Source organism: Lolium rigidum, chromosome 5, assembly GCF_022539505.1.
Source record: "Lolium rigidum isolate FL_2022 chromosome 5, APGP_CSIRO_Lrig_0.1, whole genome shotgun sequence".
NCBI classification, from domain to species: domain Eukaryota; kingdom Viridiplantae; phylum Streptophyta; class Magnoliopsida; order Poales; family Poaceae; genus Lolium; species Lolium rigidum.
This window is the reverse complement of record NC_061512.1, coordinates 25,329,356-25,338,572: the sequence shown is the minus strand read 5'-3', so window position 1 is coordinate 25,338,572 and position 9,217 is coordinate 25,329,356.

Sequence of the window (9,217 nt, the reverse complement as noted above, 5' to 3'; positions counted from 1 at the left end):
TGCCATCTCCACCGCCATCTTCATCACCGCTGCCGCTCCCATGAGGAGGGAGTAGTTCTCCATCGAGGCTCGGGGCTGTACCGGTAGCTATGTGGTTCATCTCTCTCCTATGTGCTTCAATACAATAATCTCATGAGCTGCCTTACATGATTGAGATTCATATGATGATGCTTGTAATCTAGATGTCATTATGCTAGTCAAGTGAGTTTTACCTATGTGATCTCCGGAGACTCCTAGTCCCACGTGTGTAAAGGTGACAAGTGTGTGCACCGTGTGGGTCTCTTAGGCCATATTTCACGTAATACTTACTCATTGAATGGCATAGTGAGGTGCTTATTTATATCTCTTTATGATTGCAGCATGTTTGTATCACAATTTATCTATGTGCTACTCTAGTGATGTGTTATTAAAGTAGTTTTATTCCTCCCGCATGTGTGCAAAGGTGACAAGTGCGTGCACCGTGTTAGTACTTGGTTTATGCTATGATCATGATCTCTTGTAGATTATGGAGTTAACTATTGCTATGATATATTGATGTGATCTATTCCTCCTACATATGCATGAAGGTGACAAGTGTGCATGCTATGCTAGTACTTGGTTTAGTCTATTGATCTATCTTACACTAAAGGTTACTTAAACATGAGCATTATTGTGGAGCTTGTTAACTCCGGCATTGAGGGTTCGTGTAATCCTACGCAATGTGTTCATCATCCAACAAAAGTGTAGAGTATGCATTTATCTATTCTGTTATGTGATCAATGTTGAGAGTGTCCACTAGTGAAAGTGTAATCCCTAGGCCTTGTTCCTAAATACCGCTGAGTTACTACCGCTTGTTTACTACCATCGCGTTACTACCGCTGAGTTACTACCGCTTGTTTATCGTTTTATCGCGTTACTATCGCCGCAATACCACCACCATCAACTACACGCCAAGCACTTTTCTCGGCACCGTTGCTACTGCTCATACTTATTCATACCACCTGTATTTCACTATCTCTTCGCCGAACTAGTGCACCTATTAGGTGTGTTGGGGACACAAGAGACTTCTTGCTTTGTGGTTGCAGGGTTGCATGAGAGGGATATCTTTGACCTCTTCCTCCCTGAGTTCGATAAACCTTGGGTATCCACTTAAGGGAAACTTGCTGCTGTTCTACAAACCTCTGCTCTTGGAGGCCCAACACTGTCTACAAGAATAGAAGCTCCCGTAGACATCAGATATCAATAGAAGTTAATTGGGAGAAGACAGAACTAATTCTCAAGCCTTAATAAATTAAAGGAGCACATGAACAACTAAGCAAGTAATCATATTACCTTGGTTAGGGGAGATTAAACCCTAGCAAATGCAATATGATGGCATCTCAATTCTACAACCCAGAAGTTATATCTCAAACCTGGTTGTGAATCACTTGGGTGATTACAATTATAAAACCAGACCATAATTGAGATTTGAACCAAGTACCATCAGGTGAATATAATTAGAACCCTAGAATTGCTCATCCCATGCTTCACTAATTAACCCTAAGAAATATCTAGTGCTTAAACTCATAATTAAACTATATGTGAGGTGATCAACCATTTATCCTTATAACCAAGATAAACCTTGATGGAAACAATATATACTTGAGATACTTTCAAATGTAGTGATAGTATTAACCTTTATAAAGGGGTTATACTAGAAATGATAACACCCTAATAAATATGTGCTCACATAAAATCATATGCAAGTGACCAAAATCCTCAAAATAGAAACCAAGCTCTAATAACAATCCGTGTAATACTTGGAGTTCAAGTAGTAACTCTAATCATTCCAAAATATTTTATTCATAAGAAAAAGGAAAGTAAAATAAGAATATAAACTCATGTCTAATTGCTATTTTAAATAGCCAACAAGTATGAAATGTAATCAGATATAAACTACTTATTATAAATAGAAAGAATGATGTGATAATCATTGTTCTGCAACTTGATGAAATGAACCTAGTTGAGAAGCCTGCAAAAATAACAAAGTTTGAATTTGAATTCAAATAAGCAAAACTAAAAAGAGAAAAAGAAAACAGAATGGAAAATAAGAGAGAGGAGAGGCTTACCGGTTGGGCCACCGCAGCCCAGCACCAATCCACCAGCAGCCCGTTAGGCCAGCCCAAACCACAGCCCAGCCTAGCCCAAAGTACCCCTTCGCTCGGATAAGAACGAGAGAGACGGAGAGGACTTCGTCTTCTTCTCTGGACGCCCTGGAGCTCGCCACCGCGACGCCCGCTCCACGTCCCGCGGTCGCCGCCGCCGATGCTGACCTCCGAGACACACCGAAGAGCCTATAAAACGCGTCGGCAACCTCAATTTTCACTCTTTTCGTCTCAAACCGCCAAATCCCCGAAACCCTAGCTCGACAGCAATTATCTCGCCCCAGCGATTCTGACCACCTCTGAGGCCGCCGTTGAGCTTGGGAGGAGCGCCTCGTCGTCCTCGGTCGTCTGGTAGAGTTTCGCGTCAAGGGGAGCTCGGGTTATGGCGCAATCGACCGTTTCCTTCTGCCGGGTTCCACGAGAAAAATGGACCATGGCGTCGCCACCGTCGACAATCGGCCGTCGTCAAGCCTACCGGGATCATCTAGGTGAGCATGCGCTTCTCTGGAGCCCAAAATCGCATCCTAGTTCGCATCGTAGCTCCACCGCGTCGTTGCTCGTCGGAAACCGCCGCGGTTCTTAGTCGCCGGCAAGGTTCCGGTGGCTATTTCCGAGCGGCGCCGCCACTATCGCGTTCACCTCGGCGTGCTTGTTCCAGTGGGCACTGCGTGACCCCGCGGGAACCCCGGACCGCCGCCGTCGATCCCGTCTCGGCCGCCGGCCAGCAGCCTCGTTGCCACGGTGGCAATTTTGACCCGAGTCAAATGCCCCGTGGCAGATGAGGTGGACGGACCCCACCAGTCATAGACTATGGGTGGTATCTGTCCGTGTATGTTTAGCGGTTTCGTTTCATTTCAAATTTCAATAATACTCGCAATTTCAAATGAATTTAGAAAATTCAATTTAAGTCAGAAAAATATAAATGAGATATCACAATTCTTAGAAAAGAAAACTCTATCCAATAAAAATACAATATGAAATTTTTATTTTAATAAAAAAATCAATTATTTAATACTTATTAAATGAGCTTTTTCTTTAATTCTAAATTGAATTAAAATTCAATAAATTGGAAAACCATCTAAAATAAATAAAAACCAGTAAGAAAAATAAAGAAAACATTAAAGTTATTTTTCTTTATGTGTTATTTTGTTAAATCTTTATTAGTGGAAATTTAAACCCTAATTAATAATTACCTTAATTATTAATTGTTTAAAAATAATAAAATGCCAAATTCAATATTATTTTTATCTCCAAGTTACTAATAACTTCAACTTTAAAATTAAGTTATTAATCATAGAATTAAATGGTTAATAACAAACCCTAATTTCCACATGGAATGATTTTATAACCCTATCATTTCATGTGACTCCTAAAGCCCTAAATTAATTAGGAACTCTAGTTCCATTAGCACATGTGAACCCTAAATTGCTTCTAACCTAAACCCTAGGTTAGAGCATGTGATCATGGTACATTCTTTCAAAGCATAGAACCCTAGTAACAAATAAATACCTGTCTTGGCCACATAAAATGTAGAAGACCTATCACTAATATATGGATATCCCATGTGTTCATCTTCATCAAATCTAGATAACCAAAGTAGGGTGAACCAAGTGTAAACCCTAGATCCTATTACCAAAGCCATCACCCATATTCATTCCTACTTAGCATCACACCAATGTGATGAACCTCGAGAGCAACTATGCCAAAACTCGAGCATTACCTAACCATATTCCACTAAACCCTACTAGTATTGGATATTTATCAACCAGTCCTATTCGGGAGCCAATTACTCCCGACTTAATTAAACCAACAAGTAAAACCTAGACCACTTCCACCCTAATTGATATACTTCTTATTAATTAAGAAGTATGTTCTTCAAAAGTTATTCTTTTGAAGAAAATAAGGAATCATCATCAACCCTCGCTTATAAGGACCTATAAACCCTAGCCAGCTATCACTAGCAAGATAAACCAACCTTGACAACAACCATGTATAATGAATTGCTTAGGATGCCTAGGCTTATCTCAACCTTACAAGCCCTAGTTGCTAATGAATCCAACTATGTTGTGATCCATCTTATACTTACTCCAGAAACTACTTGGAACCAGAATAAATTATAGCAACCCACCAACCTAATTACCATACTTGTTCTTTATCAAATTACATGTTCTTCAAAAGTTATTCTTTTAAAGTATAGGATAATCAATCATTAACCATGCCATATAGTACTAAAAGTCGACCATTGTTCCTTACTTGTTAACATTATGCCAATCATCATTCTTTGTGTGCTCAATTGAATATTATGCTTTATTATCTACCTGTTTATAATACCAAGTAAATCACACCTGAATAAGAACCTTGTATGTGAATCACTCTAAAAGTGCAACACACCCTAAACCAATCATTACAACTCACCGATCCTAAATCATCGGGGTTAGGTCACGCTTAGAGCGATTGCATCTCATTCTTATGCATTATTGCATCCTTGCCAATCTTCTAAACATCGTCCTTACCGGACGATGATGCTATTTCGGAATTTGGAGTTATTACGCATCGAAGACCTTGTCCGCATAATCTTGCGAGTCAAGAAAGGCAAGTTCATCACTTGCTCATGTCATTTGAGTATTTCTATCAAATTACTTGCAAAGTATTATGGTTATCACTATTGCATAAAAATCAAAACCACTACTTTCATAACTATGAATATGACTATGTGGTGGGCAATGGAACCATGGATTGTGTTGATATGGTGGAGGTTCCATTGCACGGGTTTATATCCATCTAGGATTAAACAACAAATGTCGCCGATGATTCTTGTGCCGTAATACCCGTGTGAACCATAAGATCCGGAGGGGGACGGAGTAGTCAAAAGTGTTTCCACCTCGCGTTCATCAACGGATGCGCTTACACGTAGCGGTTGTATACGGCGGAACAACCGGAGGGTGGGGATCCCATTCAAATTCCCCACGGTAAAGCATTGCTTGCCGTAGCGATTGTGTCTTGCGGAACAACCGGAGGGTGGGGATCCCATTCTAATTCCCCACGGTAATGCGGTCTATGATGGGTTGCGGCTACCGGCGTAGGAGTGTATGGTAGAGCCCAGCGCTTGTTGTCGTGGTCGGGGTCCACCCTGAAATTACGGGAATAATGGGACCGGCGTGGAGCCAGGGTCGGGGCATGCAACAACGGGTGGGTGTTCGAGGTAGCGGAGGAACATGATTGGCTAGACCTTATACCGGGCCTCACACCATAAGAAGTGTGGACAGGAATGTACACTCGGTTGGCACCAAGGTTAAGATCTCTTATGGGTAAAGCAACACACCTCTGCAGAGTGTAAAGAACCGTGACCTGTCACTCCCTGTTCCGGGATATGGAGCTGCGAACGCTGTCGGAAAGGAGCTCCATGAAGTTCTAGTAAACCGGTGAAGGCCGACGGACATAGTTCTTCCGAATAAAAGCAACCTTTTTAAGAAATGGTTATGAAAACCTGCATGGGTATTAGACTTTACGGTCTAATGCCGTAGCTAGTGCATTAAACACCTCTTTCCTATAATGAACTTGTTGAGTACGCTCGTACTCATCCCACTCTTAAATCCCCTGCTTAGATATGGAGGCACTGAAGGAGGATCTACAGTGCAACACGAAGACCGAGGAGTCAACAACTACTTCAAGGGACAGGAACCTGTCAGAGGAGGCAAATACCACATTCAACAAGGAGAAACCTAGATTAGCAATAGAAAGGAACTAGCTTCCTAAACTTAGTTCCTATTTAGCTAGAATCTTTTCATAGCCTCTGTAGCTAGTTAAATACTCTACAAATAGAGTTCGTGATAAGACTAGTCTACGAGTCGTTCTTCTGGAGTTATTTGCAGTTTTACCTCATTGTAAAGTAGGAGGCTGTGATGATCTTATGTAACAGAGTCAATGTTGTAATTCTATAGACATGCCTTGGACCCGCATATGTTTCTGTTGTACCACTGCGAGCGATATAATACTAGTGGAACGGTGTTTCATTGGTGTTATATCGGACTTGCATACTACACCATGCGAGTGGTATGCCGGGTCACCACACCGACTATCTACACTAGTGGTAACTCTCCAATAACAAGTGTTGGGTGAACAAATTACGGTTGGGCAATTGATAGGATTGAAATAGCATTAAGACGAACGACAAGATCATTAATCATGTAGGCATGTTTTCCATATATAGTCATACGTGCTCGCAATGAGAAACTTGTACAACATCTTTTGTCCTACCAGCCGGTGGCGACCGGGCCTCTAGGGAATCTCTTGGAAATTAAGGTACTCCTTTTAATAGAGCACCGGAGCAAAGCATTAACACTCCGTGAAAACATGTGATCCTCATATCTAAGCCTTCCCCTCCAATTGTCCCAATTTCTGTCACTTTGGGGCCTTTGGTTCCGGACATAGACATGTGCATACAACTTGTGGATACAATCTAAGCAATAAGTATAGAGCTTAAATCTAAGATCATGCCACTTGGGCCCTAGTGACAAGCATTAAACACAACAAGATTGCAGCAACAATAACTTCACAAACTTTATAGATAGACTAATCATAATGTAACAATCCATCGGATCCCGACAAACACAACACCGATTACATCAGATGAATCACAATCATGTAAGGCAGCTCATGAGATCATTGTATTGAAGTACATGGAGGAGAGAATACCAACTAGCTACAGCTAGAACCCGTAGTCCATGGGGGAACTACTCACGGAGCATGATGGAGGCGATGGCGTTGATGGAGATGGCTTCCGGGGCACTTCCCCGTCCGGCAGGGTGCCGGAACGAGACTTGTCCCCCGAAACGGAGTTTCGCGATGGTGGCGGCGCCCCCGGAGTCTTTCACGGAGTTTCGTCAATTGGTATCGATGTTTTAGGTCGGTACGGCTTAAATAGGCGAAGAGGCGGCGCAAAGGGTTTACGGGGGCCCACACGGTAGGGGGCGCGCCCCGCCCTTGGCCGCGCCGCCCTGGTGTGTGGGCCCCCCGGCTCGCCTCCGAGCTCTCCTTCGGTGTTACGGGGTCTTCGGGAAAAATAAGATGTTTGGCGTTGATTTCGTCCAATTCCGAGAATATTGCCCGAATAGCCTTTCCGGAACCAAAAACGAGCGAAACGACGAAGCGGCACTTCGGCATCTTGTTAATAGGTTAGTTCCGGAAAATGCATAAAAACATCATAAAGTGCGAGCAAAACATGTAAGTATTGTCATAAAACAAGCATGGAGCATCAGAAATTATAGGTACGTTGGAGACGTATCAGCTGCTGCCTTCACTCCAATAGCTTTGCTGAAGAAAGCAATAGGTTGTCCCTTTTGCATGAGTACTGCCCCTAACCCTGCACCAGAAGCATCTGTTTCAAGCTGGAATGGTAGGGTAAAATTTGGCAGTATTAAGACAGGAGGTGTAGACATGACTGTTTTGAGATGTGTGAAGGCTTGCTGCTGAGATTCTGTCCATACAAATGAATCCTTTTTTAGTGCTTCATGGAGGGGCTTGCAAATGGAAGCATAGCCTTTGACAAATCGTCTGTAATACCCTGTGAGGCCAAGAAATTGTCTCAATTGCTTGATGTTCTGAGGAGGGCTCCAATTAATGATTTCAGAGATCTTAGAGGGGTCACTAGCTACCCCTGCCCAATAATGACATGTCCCAAGTAATCCACAAAGTTTACTGCAAAAATGCATTTGGAGAGTTTGGCCTTCAGCTGATGCAGTCTGAGAATCTGTAACACTTGTTGCAAGTGGATTCTGTGTTGTGCTGGGTTTTTACTGTATATAAGAATATCATCAAAGAACACCAAGACAAATTTACTGAGATAGGCAGAGAAAATGTTGTTCATTAATTGCTGGAATGTGGCAGGAGCATTAGTAAGGCCAAAGGGCATAACCATGTACTCATAGTGACCCATGTGTGTTGAAAAGACAGTTTTGGCAATGTCAGCCTCTTGCATTCGAATTTGATGATAACCTGAACGAAGATCCAGCTTGGAGAATATGGTGGCACCACCGCAATTCATCCGATAAGTCCTCTATCACAGGAATTGGGTATTTGTTTTTGATAGTGAGTGTGTTGAGTTGTCTGTAATCGACACAGAGGCGCCAGGTCTTGTCTTTTTTCCTTACTAAGATAGCAGGTGAAGAGTAGGGACTGCTGCTTGGTCTGATTTCAGAATTTTTCAACATGTTTGTCACCAATTCCTCCACAATGTTTTTCTGCTTGTGTGGCATTCTGTAGGGTCTCACATTAGGAGGAGTAGATCCTTCTTTAATGGGGATGGAGTGATCACAAGATCTATGTGGAGGTAGTCCAGATGGCTCAGTGAATAAATCCTTGTACCTGTCCAGGATATCTGCTACTTGTACTTGGTATGGTCGAAGGGGTTTGAGCGGTGCAGTCCTCTTGCTTGGTAGGAGGTGGTAGTCGATGAGGTAGGCACGGGCACCACTATTCAATAATTTGCAACAAGCTTTGGCTGATATGGTTTTCTTGCTTAATGGAGTGGCTCTGTCCTTCAAATTGCACCATTTGCCTTCCACTGTGATGGCTATCCTTCTCTTTTCCCAATCAAAGTAATGGGGGTTATGTGTTGCCAACCAATTTGCTCCCAATACCATGTCATATCCCTTGAGAGGCAAGATTTTAAAATCATATGTAAATGGCACTTTGTTAATCATGAACTTGCAGTCAGGAATGTGTCCATCAGAGATCAATTCTCCTCCTCCTGCTACTACCACTGTATGGGAATTTGTGCACTGGACATGCAGGTTTGCTTTCTGTACAAATTCTGTATCCAAGAATGTGTTGGTGCTGCCAGTATCAATAAGAGCTACTGCTTGATGTCCTCCAATGGTGACAGTTACTGACAGAGTGTTTGCACCAGGAATACCATGGATTGCTTCAGCAAAGACTTGCATCAGTTTGTCTACTGGCTGTTGTGGAATAGGGTTTGCATCTCTGTCTTCTGTTGGTATCTGTATGGGCTCCAAAGGTGTACACTCAGCATCATGATATGTATCAGTAGGTGACAACACTTCCTCATCATCACTGTGGCCTTGAAGCTGTATTGC